The 8,756-nt window shown below is 41.6% G+C and overlaps 1 long non-coding RNA gene across 1 annotated transcript; it reads right to left on the bottom strand.

Moving 5' to 3' along the window:
- Positions 1-3,584: 3,584 nt before the first annotated feature.
- Positions 3,585-4,866, bottom strand: LOC146706580 (uncharacterized). The gene is made up of 2 exons (XR_014921771.1): positions 4,469-4,866; positions 3,585-4,188 (listed from the first exon to the last, which is right to left on the bottom strand). It is a non-coding gene; the product is annotated as an uncharacterized LOC146706580 (long non-coding RNA).
- Between the last annotated feature and the right edge of the window lie 3,890 nt (positions 4,867-8,756).

Here is an 8,756-nt window from a genome sequence, read left to right on the forward strand (position 1 = left end):
TCATGAGTTATTTACAAGTTTCTCTTTGTTGACAGCTATTGACATGTCGAAGAGGTTAACACGTGAGGAGCGGATCGAAATTGTGTTGATATCTGGTGAACGCAGTAACCGGGTCATTGCAGCAGATTTCAATGCAAGACAGCCTACGAGACCACCCATCTCCCATGCTACAGTTAGCAAACTGCTTGCTAAGTTTTGTTAAACTGGTTCAGTGTTGGATTTGCCAAAATGTGGACGCAAGAAAACTGTCACTAATGAAGAAACATCAGTGGCTGTCCTAGCTTCATTCAGCAAGAGCCCTCAGCGTAGCACTCGCCGCATGTCACTGGAGAGTGGCATTAGTCGAACATCCCTTCGGTGGATATTAGTTACTCACAAATGGCACCCTTACAAACTCCAGCTACTGCAGCATCTCAACGAGGATGACCCAGATCAGCACACAGAATTTGCAGAATGGGCAAAACAAAAACTGGAACAGGACCCTCAGTTCATGCAGAAGATTTTGTTCAGTGATGAGGCAAACTTTTATGTGAATGGTGAAGTTAACAAACAAAACTCCCGCTATTGGTCTGACACTAACCCACACTGGATGGATCCCTCCAAGACTGTTGGAACAAAAAAGTGATGGTTTGGTGTGGTATATGGAGTACAACGATAGTGGGTCCATGCTTCATCTACATGATGATGTGTTTCCCTCTTTATGCACTGAAGCTGGCACGTTCCCTGAGTTTTTCCAGCAAGCTGGTGCACCACCACATTATGGGTGCCAGGTCCGAGCATTCCTAGATGAACAGTTTCTTGGAAAGTGGATTGGTCGTCGTGGGCCAGTTGAATGGGCCCCAAGGTCTCCCGATCTGACCCCCTTAGACTTTTATCTTTGGCAATTGTCTATACAAGATGAGCAGCACCTGAAACTACGGATACTGGATGCCTGTGGTAAATAGCCTGTATTTGTATAGCGCTTTTACTAAGTCCCCCCTAGGGACCCCAAAGCACTTTACATACCCAGTCATCCACCACATTCAAGCTACAAGCTGCCCTGCGCCATCAGCCCTTCTGCATTAGTTCTTCTTCACAAGCATTAGTTAAGTTCATTCCTAAAGGCCCATCAGCTTGAATGTTTTCCTTGTCTCCCTGCTTTATCACTCCTAATTTGACTAGTCAGATAGTTAAATCATGTGTTTGGGTGATCAGAAACATTTGACACCAAGTTAATACTGCAAATATACACAATCAAAGTTATTACAGTTATCAAGGATGGTTAAGTTGTTTTAATAGGGAGAGAAGGAAACACTAAGCATTCAGGAGGGTAAGCCTGTAGGGGTCAGTAACCATAACACTGAACTATGTTCCTGTTCAGCTCTTCCATGAAGATGTTACATTTTTAAATTTTTGTTCTTTCTTCTTAGATTAAGCTTCTGGATTCATCGCTGGTGATACTGACACATAGTCAGTGCTCCTGTGTGGCAGGCGCTGTTATGTGCAATCACACAGTGGCACTGCTCTTCCAAACAGCACACTACTCACAACTCAGCGTGCCGGTTGTCCCCCCTGTGCATAGCTGCACGGAATCTGAAAAGCAATGGCACAAGCCACGGACAGTGATAATTTAAATGAGGTTAAAGTTTTTGAATTAGTCCATGTTTGCATATGAACAGCAACACCATCCATAGTAAATGTGTCTTCTGTTAGGGTGTGAAGCCAGGACCCATCAACTCCATGATCTTCACTAAGCCGGTACCAAATAGGATGGCCCAGACTGGAGTACAGTAATTAGATTTGTAAAATTTGGTTTCATGTTGCTATTTGTTCATACATACATGTGTCACAATTAGAGCTGGGCGATATGAGATTTTTTCATATCACGATATGTTTTTTTCATTTCAGGCGATAACGATATCTATCACGATATAAGCCAAATAACTATATTTGTAAGATTTAAATGTGCTGTTGCTCACAAGTAAAATGTGAAATAATCAGCAGCTTGTTTTTATTTAAATATTTATTTCCCATAATAAGTTCAACAGGGTAGATGTACTTAAGGAACATGAGACTTTTTCAGATAAATAAAGGCAAATATTGCAAACTACACAAAAGGCAGCCGCTAAAGCGTTTAAGTTTCAAAACAGAACAAACGAAACAGACTACTAAATTGTCAATTCCACTTAGAAACAAAATATTAATTCTAAAAATAAATCTTAGTTTGTTTTACAGAAGAACAGACAAAACTGACTAACTTTTGTCAATATCAAATAAACTGAGAACTAAAAGGAAATTCTCAATCTCTCCTTGTTGTATAGCTGAGCTTTTCAAACAGTTTTAACAGTTACTTTAGTCTGACAAAAGCCGAATGACGAATTAGCGCTTCCAGTCAGAGACTGAGGCTACGTCCACACGTACACGGGTATTTTTGAAAACGGAGATTTTCCGTTTTCGTTTTAAAAAATAATCCCGTCCACACATAAAGGCAGAAATGAAGGAAAACGCTGCTATGAACATGCCAAAGCAGCAGGTGGCGCTAGATTCCTAACCGTGCAGAAATGTTGGCCAATCAGAAGTCTAGAAGCCTCGGTGGGAAAAAGTAAACAAAGCTGGGGCATAGAAGCAGAACCGAGTCGTATGTGTGGACGGACAGTAACTGTGTGTATATGTAAGCATTTAAACACTGCAGAGAGTAGAATTAACAGTAACAGTATTGTAGAAATTCATTTCACCGAAACAATAACGTGGCGCACAGTGTGACTCATGCACCAGTTTATTGTATTTCCAGACTTGCTTTCGGCACAATTTACAGTGCACGCTACTCTGTTTTTTGTCAGACTTGAAATAGCCGAAATACCTTCACACTACGGAACTTCTATGGCTCTTCCGTTCGACAATCTCTCCGGCATTGGAACCATCATCTGTTTTCTCTTCGGTCACGCTCGGTTGATTTTTCTAGTCGGCACACTCATTTCCTCCATTACGCGCTGGCTCCATTACCCGCTGGCTGCTTCCCAAACAAACACACGTGCGGCTTGGCACTTGTGCTGTACGTAACAAGTCACCGACGTGACGCTGCGGCTGTGATTGGTTCGGCTCTGCGCTACTTAATTTAGATTGGCTGACCTTTTTTTTTAAATTTTTTTTTTAAGAGGACAAGAGCGGCGAGGTCTATCGCGATAGCTTAATTTCTCTATCGAGTAAAAGTTATATCGCGATACATATCGTTATCGTTCTATCGCCCAGCTCTAGTCACAATAGGTATTAATTTACATACAACATTACACTTTCTGAAGACGGCTAACTCAGTCATGTACATATATATCCCAGTCTCTAACTTATGCACCACTGTTTTACACCTTTTAGTTTTTAGTTTAGTTGTTGTTCAACTGCTCATCAGTGGGATGTAGTGGTGTGACTTTGTTGTGTGGGCACAAGAGGACTACCTAGTGCAAACAATATACATGGATACAGATGTGCACAATGCAACCAGAGGAAAGGCAGACTATTTCTTTTTTTACATATATATGCCAAGATACCTGTGTTTGGAAAAATGAACAGTGAAAACATAGCAAAAAGAAAAACAGATCCTTCAGGCTTGCTGGAACAAAATAACTGATGTTTTATTTGCAATGTATTTCATGAATTATTTTGTTGTTACATGTTACTTTTATGTGAAATCAATAAACTGTTATTTAAGCAATGGCATCAATTTCATTTTTTAAAAACACACAAAACATTGAATTTGTGTAGAACTTATTTACATGGTATTTAAAACTCCATGCCTAGCATACTGATATACATTTAGACAATAACACAACTGAATGAAGAAAATGACAAATGGTATTTTTGATGTTACAAAAGCACAAAGTCACTTATGATTTTAAAACGATTTAGTGATTTACTTTATAATTTTGATAAACAATTTTGTTGAATCTGAATAGTAATATAATAGTATAATTAAAAAGTATTAACATTCAACATTTGCAATGAATTTGAATTATCAGTAACTTAAACTCAACTATCAGCACTCAAGTACCAGTTCTGTAATTAAGTATTGTCAGCTAAGAAGTCCATGTTGCAATAATGCGGCTAACTGTGGACTGGTGTATGTTAAATCGGTGTGCCAGGTCCCGCTCCTTCAAACCAACTGACAGGAAAACCAGGAAAAGGAAAAAACTCATCAATTGGCTGTAGCAGCTGCCTCTGGAAGGTGAAAACAAAAGGGAAAATGTTACTCCTTAAGCTATGAACTAGTAAAATTATGCTTTTCTTGGCTAAATGTTTTGTAATGGTTATGCATACCATACTGTACCATGGGGTAAACAATGAGGTGCTGTAGTACACAGGTGTATGTATGTAGGATACTGAGTCTAGCATACATACACCTGTGTATGTATGCTATTGTACATTATGTAATGTTATTGTACATAAATACAATAACATTACACCTCTAGTTCTAACTACCAACAAACCCATAACCTACCGTTGATGTGCGTGCAGGTGTCAACACTTCTTCGTTCCGATTGGCAGCTGACTTGGCTCTTGAAACCCGGATCATTTTATAGCTGCAAGGCTCAATCAAAAACCAAAATGCCATCAAATGAGCATAGCTTGGAAATCTATTCACGAGAGAGACATACATCGTGTCAATCATTAATTAACATCCAACATTGGCATAAAATAAACTGTGACAAATATGCTAATGGTATGCTGTATAAAATAGTCTGATTAAGAGTCTATTTGGTGTTGTATTTTATCTGTAGCATTAGGATATCGTTTAAATACTAAAGCATCTACATGAAACGTACAGTCAGCAGAGAAAAAGTAAATTTCTATTGTGTTTCATTAAGACTTGTTACACCCCGGCCTAGGCAACCGGAGTGCAACACGAAAAAAGTAAAAATAAAGAAAAAAAAAAAACACAAAAAACCCCCCCACTAAAGCTCACCACCAAAATCCCAAAACGAAAGTATAGCTATTTAAAACAAACTATTTATTTACAACAAAACACCAAACTATTTACAACACGGGGGAGATCGCGACCATGACACACTGAAACACAGGGTTTAAATACCTAGAGGGAGCAATCAGGAAAATGGACAACAAGAGGGAAACACAGCTGGGGCAACTCAGAACTGACGAGACAGGGAAACGTAAACTGAAAACACTAAGATAACACAGACTTTCAAAGTAAAACAGGAAACGCATAACAGTCACGCCAAAAACAACACACTGACAACACCGAAACGTAACAGACTGGAAACACTTGAAATTTAACTGATGGTGACCTTGGTATATTTTAAACAGTTAGCTTGAATAGAACTTAGGTGTACCTGGTATAGAATCGGATGTCAGTGTTGGAGCCAGCAAAAAGCTGTAACCCAAATTCTCGCTGGACACGTAACTCCTGTATTTCCTTCCTCAGAGTCTCCACGTCTTTGAACAGGTCTTCTGCAGCTGATGCAGATACAGTGGGGCAAAAAAGTATTTAGTCAGCCACCGATTGTGCAAGTTCCCCCACCTAAAATGATGACAGAGGTCAGTAATTTGCACCAGAGGTACACTTCAACTGTGAGAGACAGAATGTGAAAAAAAAAAATCCATGAATCCACATGGTAGGATTTGTAAAGAATTTATTCGTAAATCAGGGTGGAAAATAAGTATTTGGTCAATAACAAAAATACAACTCAATACTTTGTAACATAACCTTTGTTGGCAATAACAGAGGTCAAACGTTTACTATAGGTCTTTACCAGGTTTGCACACACAGTAGCTGGTATTTTGGCCCATTCCTCCATGCAGATCTTCTCGAGAGCAGTGATGTTTTGGGGCTGTCGCCGAGCAACACGGACTTTCAACTCCCGCCACAGATTTTCTATGGGGTTGAGGTCTGGAGACTGGCTAGGCCACTCCAGGACTTTCAAATGCTTCTTACGGAGCCACTCCTTTGTTGCCCGGGCGGTGTGTTTTGGATCTTTGTCATGTTGGAAGACCCAGCCTCGTTTCATCTTCAAAGTTCTCACTGATGGAAGGAGGTTTTGGCTCAAAATCTCACGATACATGGCCCCATTCATTCTGTCCTTAACACGGATCAGTCGTCCTGTCCCCTTGGCAGAAAAACAGCCCCATAGCATGATGTTTCCACCCCCATGCTTCACAGTAGGTATGGTGTTCTTGGGATGCAACTCAGTATTCTTCTTCCTCCAAACACGACGAGTTGAGTTCCAAAAAGTTCTACTTTGGTTTCATCTGACCACATGACATTCTCCCAATCCTCTGCTGTATCATCCATGTGCTCTCTGGCAAACTTCAGACGGGCCTGGACATGCACTGGCTTCAGCAGCGGAACACGTCTGGCACTGCGGGATTTGATTCCCTGCCGTTGTAGTGTGTTACTGATGGTGACCTTTGTTACTTTGGTCCCAGCTCTCTGCAGGTCATTCACCAGGTCCCCCCGTGTGGTTCTGGGATCTTTGCTCACCGTTCTCATGATCATTTTGACCCCACGGGATGAGATCTTGCGTGGAGCCCCAGATCGAGGGAGATTATCAGTGGTCTTGTATGTCTTCCATTTTCTGATGATTGCTCCCACAGTTGATTTTTTCACACCAAGCTGCTTGCCTATTGTAGATTCACTCTTCCCAGTCTGGTGCAGGTCTACAATACTTTTCCTGGTGTCCTTCGAAAGCTCTTTGGTCTTGGCCATGGCGGAGTTTGGAGTCTGACTGTTTGAGGCTGTGGACAGGTGTCTTTTATACAGATGATGAGTTCAAACAGGTGCCATTCATACAGGTAACGCGTGGGGGACAGAAAAGCTTCTTACAGAAGACGTTACAGGTCTGTGAGAGCCAGAGATTTTCCTTGTTTGAGGTGACCAAATACTTATTTTCCACCCTGATTTACGAATAAATTCTTTACAAATCCTACCATGTGGATTCATGGATTTTTTTTTCACATTCTGTCTCTCACAGTTGAAGTGTACCTCTGGTGCAAATTACTGACCTCTGTCATCATTTTAAGTGGGGGAACTTGCACAATCGGTGGCTGACTAAATACTTTTTTGCCCCACTGTATGTCCAATGCAGACGGCTCGGGGACTGAGCAGTAGTCATGATCTCTTGTAAGACGAACTAGTTCAGGGCGTCGCTCCGTTCTCTCCCAAACACTACGCCGCGGTGGTTCAACTTTATAGCCATTCCACTCAAAAAGTGTTGGTACAGCACCTTTAATAAGCCGCCTTCGACCATCGAGGGTTGTTGGCTCTATGAGTTGATCACTGGCAAAGTGTCTGCAGCAGAGCCTGGTGTGAGAGGTAATCGTGAAATGATCCCGGCGTATGTTTACCAGCCATTGTCTTCTCAAGTCGGAATGGGTCGGAAAGCCATGAAAACTTAGTATGCCGTTAAATTTGGCTGAAGCCGAACAAAATAAGACACAGCAATGCTCGGAGTATTTCTTCTCCTGTTTTTGAAAATGTTCTGTTTTAAATACTTTCCTTTTTATACTCATTCTGAAGGGACATTAGCATAGCTACCGACAGATAAACAAACATACCGGAAACGCCCAAGCGGTAGTATTTGGAAACGGAAATACGTCACATGCCCTAGTGCAAGTAGTCCATTCTACACTGCAATCATCGAGTCCATCCTCACCTCCTCCATCACCGTGTGGTACGCTGGAGCCACTATCAGTGACAAACAGAGACTGCAGCGTGTTGTGCGCTCTGCTGAGAAGGTGATTGGCTGCAGACTCCCATCTCTGCAGGACCTGTACACCTCCAGGACACTGGGGCGTGCAGCTCGGATCTCAGCTGACCCTTCTCACCCTGGACACAGTCTGTTTGACCTGCTCCCCTCAGGCAGGAGGCTCCGGTCCATTCGCACCAGAACCTCTCGCCATAAGAACAGTTTCTTCCCCTCTGCTGTTGGACACATGAACAATAAACGTACGACTGTTCCCACCACTAACACATAACCCTACGCTGTGTTCACTGCATCATTCCATGTTTGGCACTGATCACCACCTGCACTCATGTATATATCTTTCTACGTAGCACTTTTAATTCTTATTCTTATTTTTATTTTTTCATGTCTATTTAAGCGTAATTTATGACAGTATGTTTGCACTGAAGCACCGCAGCAATTTCCTAATGTTGTAAACCTGCTCAACATTTGGCAATAAAACCCTTTCTGATTCTCTGATTGTATTTTCATTTATACTATTATGTTTTACTGCAGGCAGAGGTTTTTCTGTGTGGAGTTTGCATGTTCTCCCCGTGTTTGTGTGGGTTCTCTCCAGGAACTCTGGCTTCCTCCCACAGTCCAAAGACATCCACTTAGTGGAGATAGGTTAACTGGAAACTCTAAATTGCCCATAGGTGTGAATGCGGGAGTGAATGTGAGCGCGAATGGTTGTCTATGTCTATGTGTTAGCCCTGCCTCTGTCCAGGGTGAACCCCACCTCTTACAGCTGGGATAGGCTCCAGCGCCCCCCGCGACCCTGAAAAGGATAAGCGGAAGCGAATGGATAGATGGATGTTTTACTGCATATTTATTGACAGCATTATTAATTGGCTTTGTTCACACTGTTGCAGAATTAACGCTGTTTTTTACTTATAACAAAAGAAGTTCAACTTTAAAAATAACATCTTAACCGGTAATAAGAGTCACCTGTAAGAAGTGCCATATCTAATCCCTGTCACCTCAAAAAAGAAAAAAAGTACTACCAAAGGGAGGAAAATGAATGTCTGGACTATATTCAAACAAATTATA

This window comes from Copadichromis virginalis, linkage group LG7 (genome assembly GCF_057382275.1).
Source record: "Copadichromis virginalis isolate Kocher_CV1m ecotype Utaka linkage group LG7, C_Virginalis_male_GT1.1, whole genome shotgun sequence".
In the NCBI taxonomy this organism is placed as follows: domain Eukaryota; kingdom Metazoa; phylum Chordata; class Actinopteri; order Cichliformes; family Cichlidae; genus Copadichromis; species Copadichromis virginalis.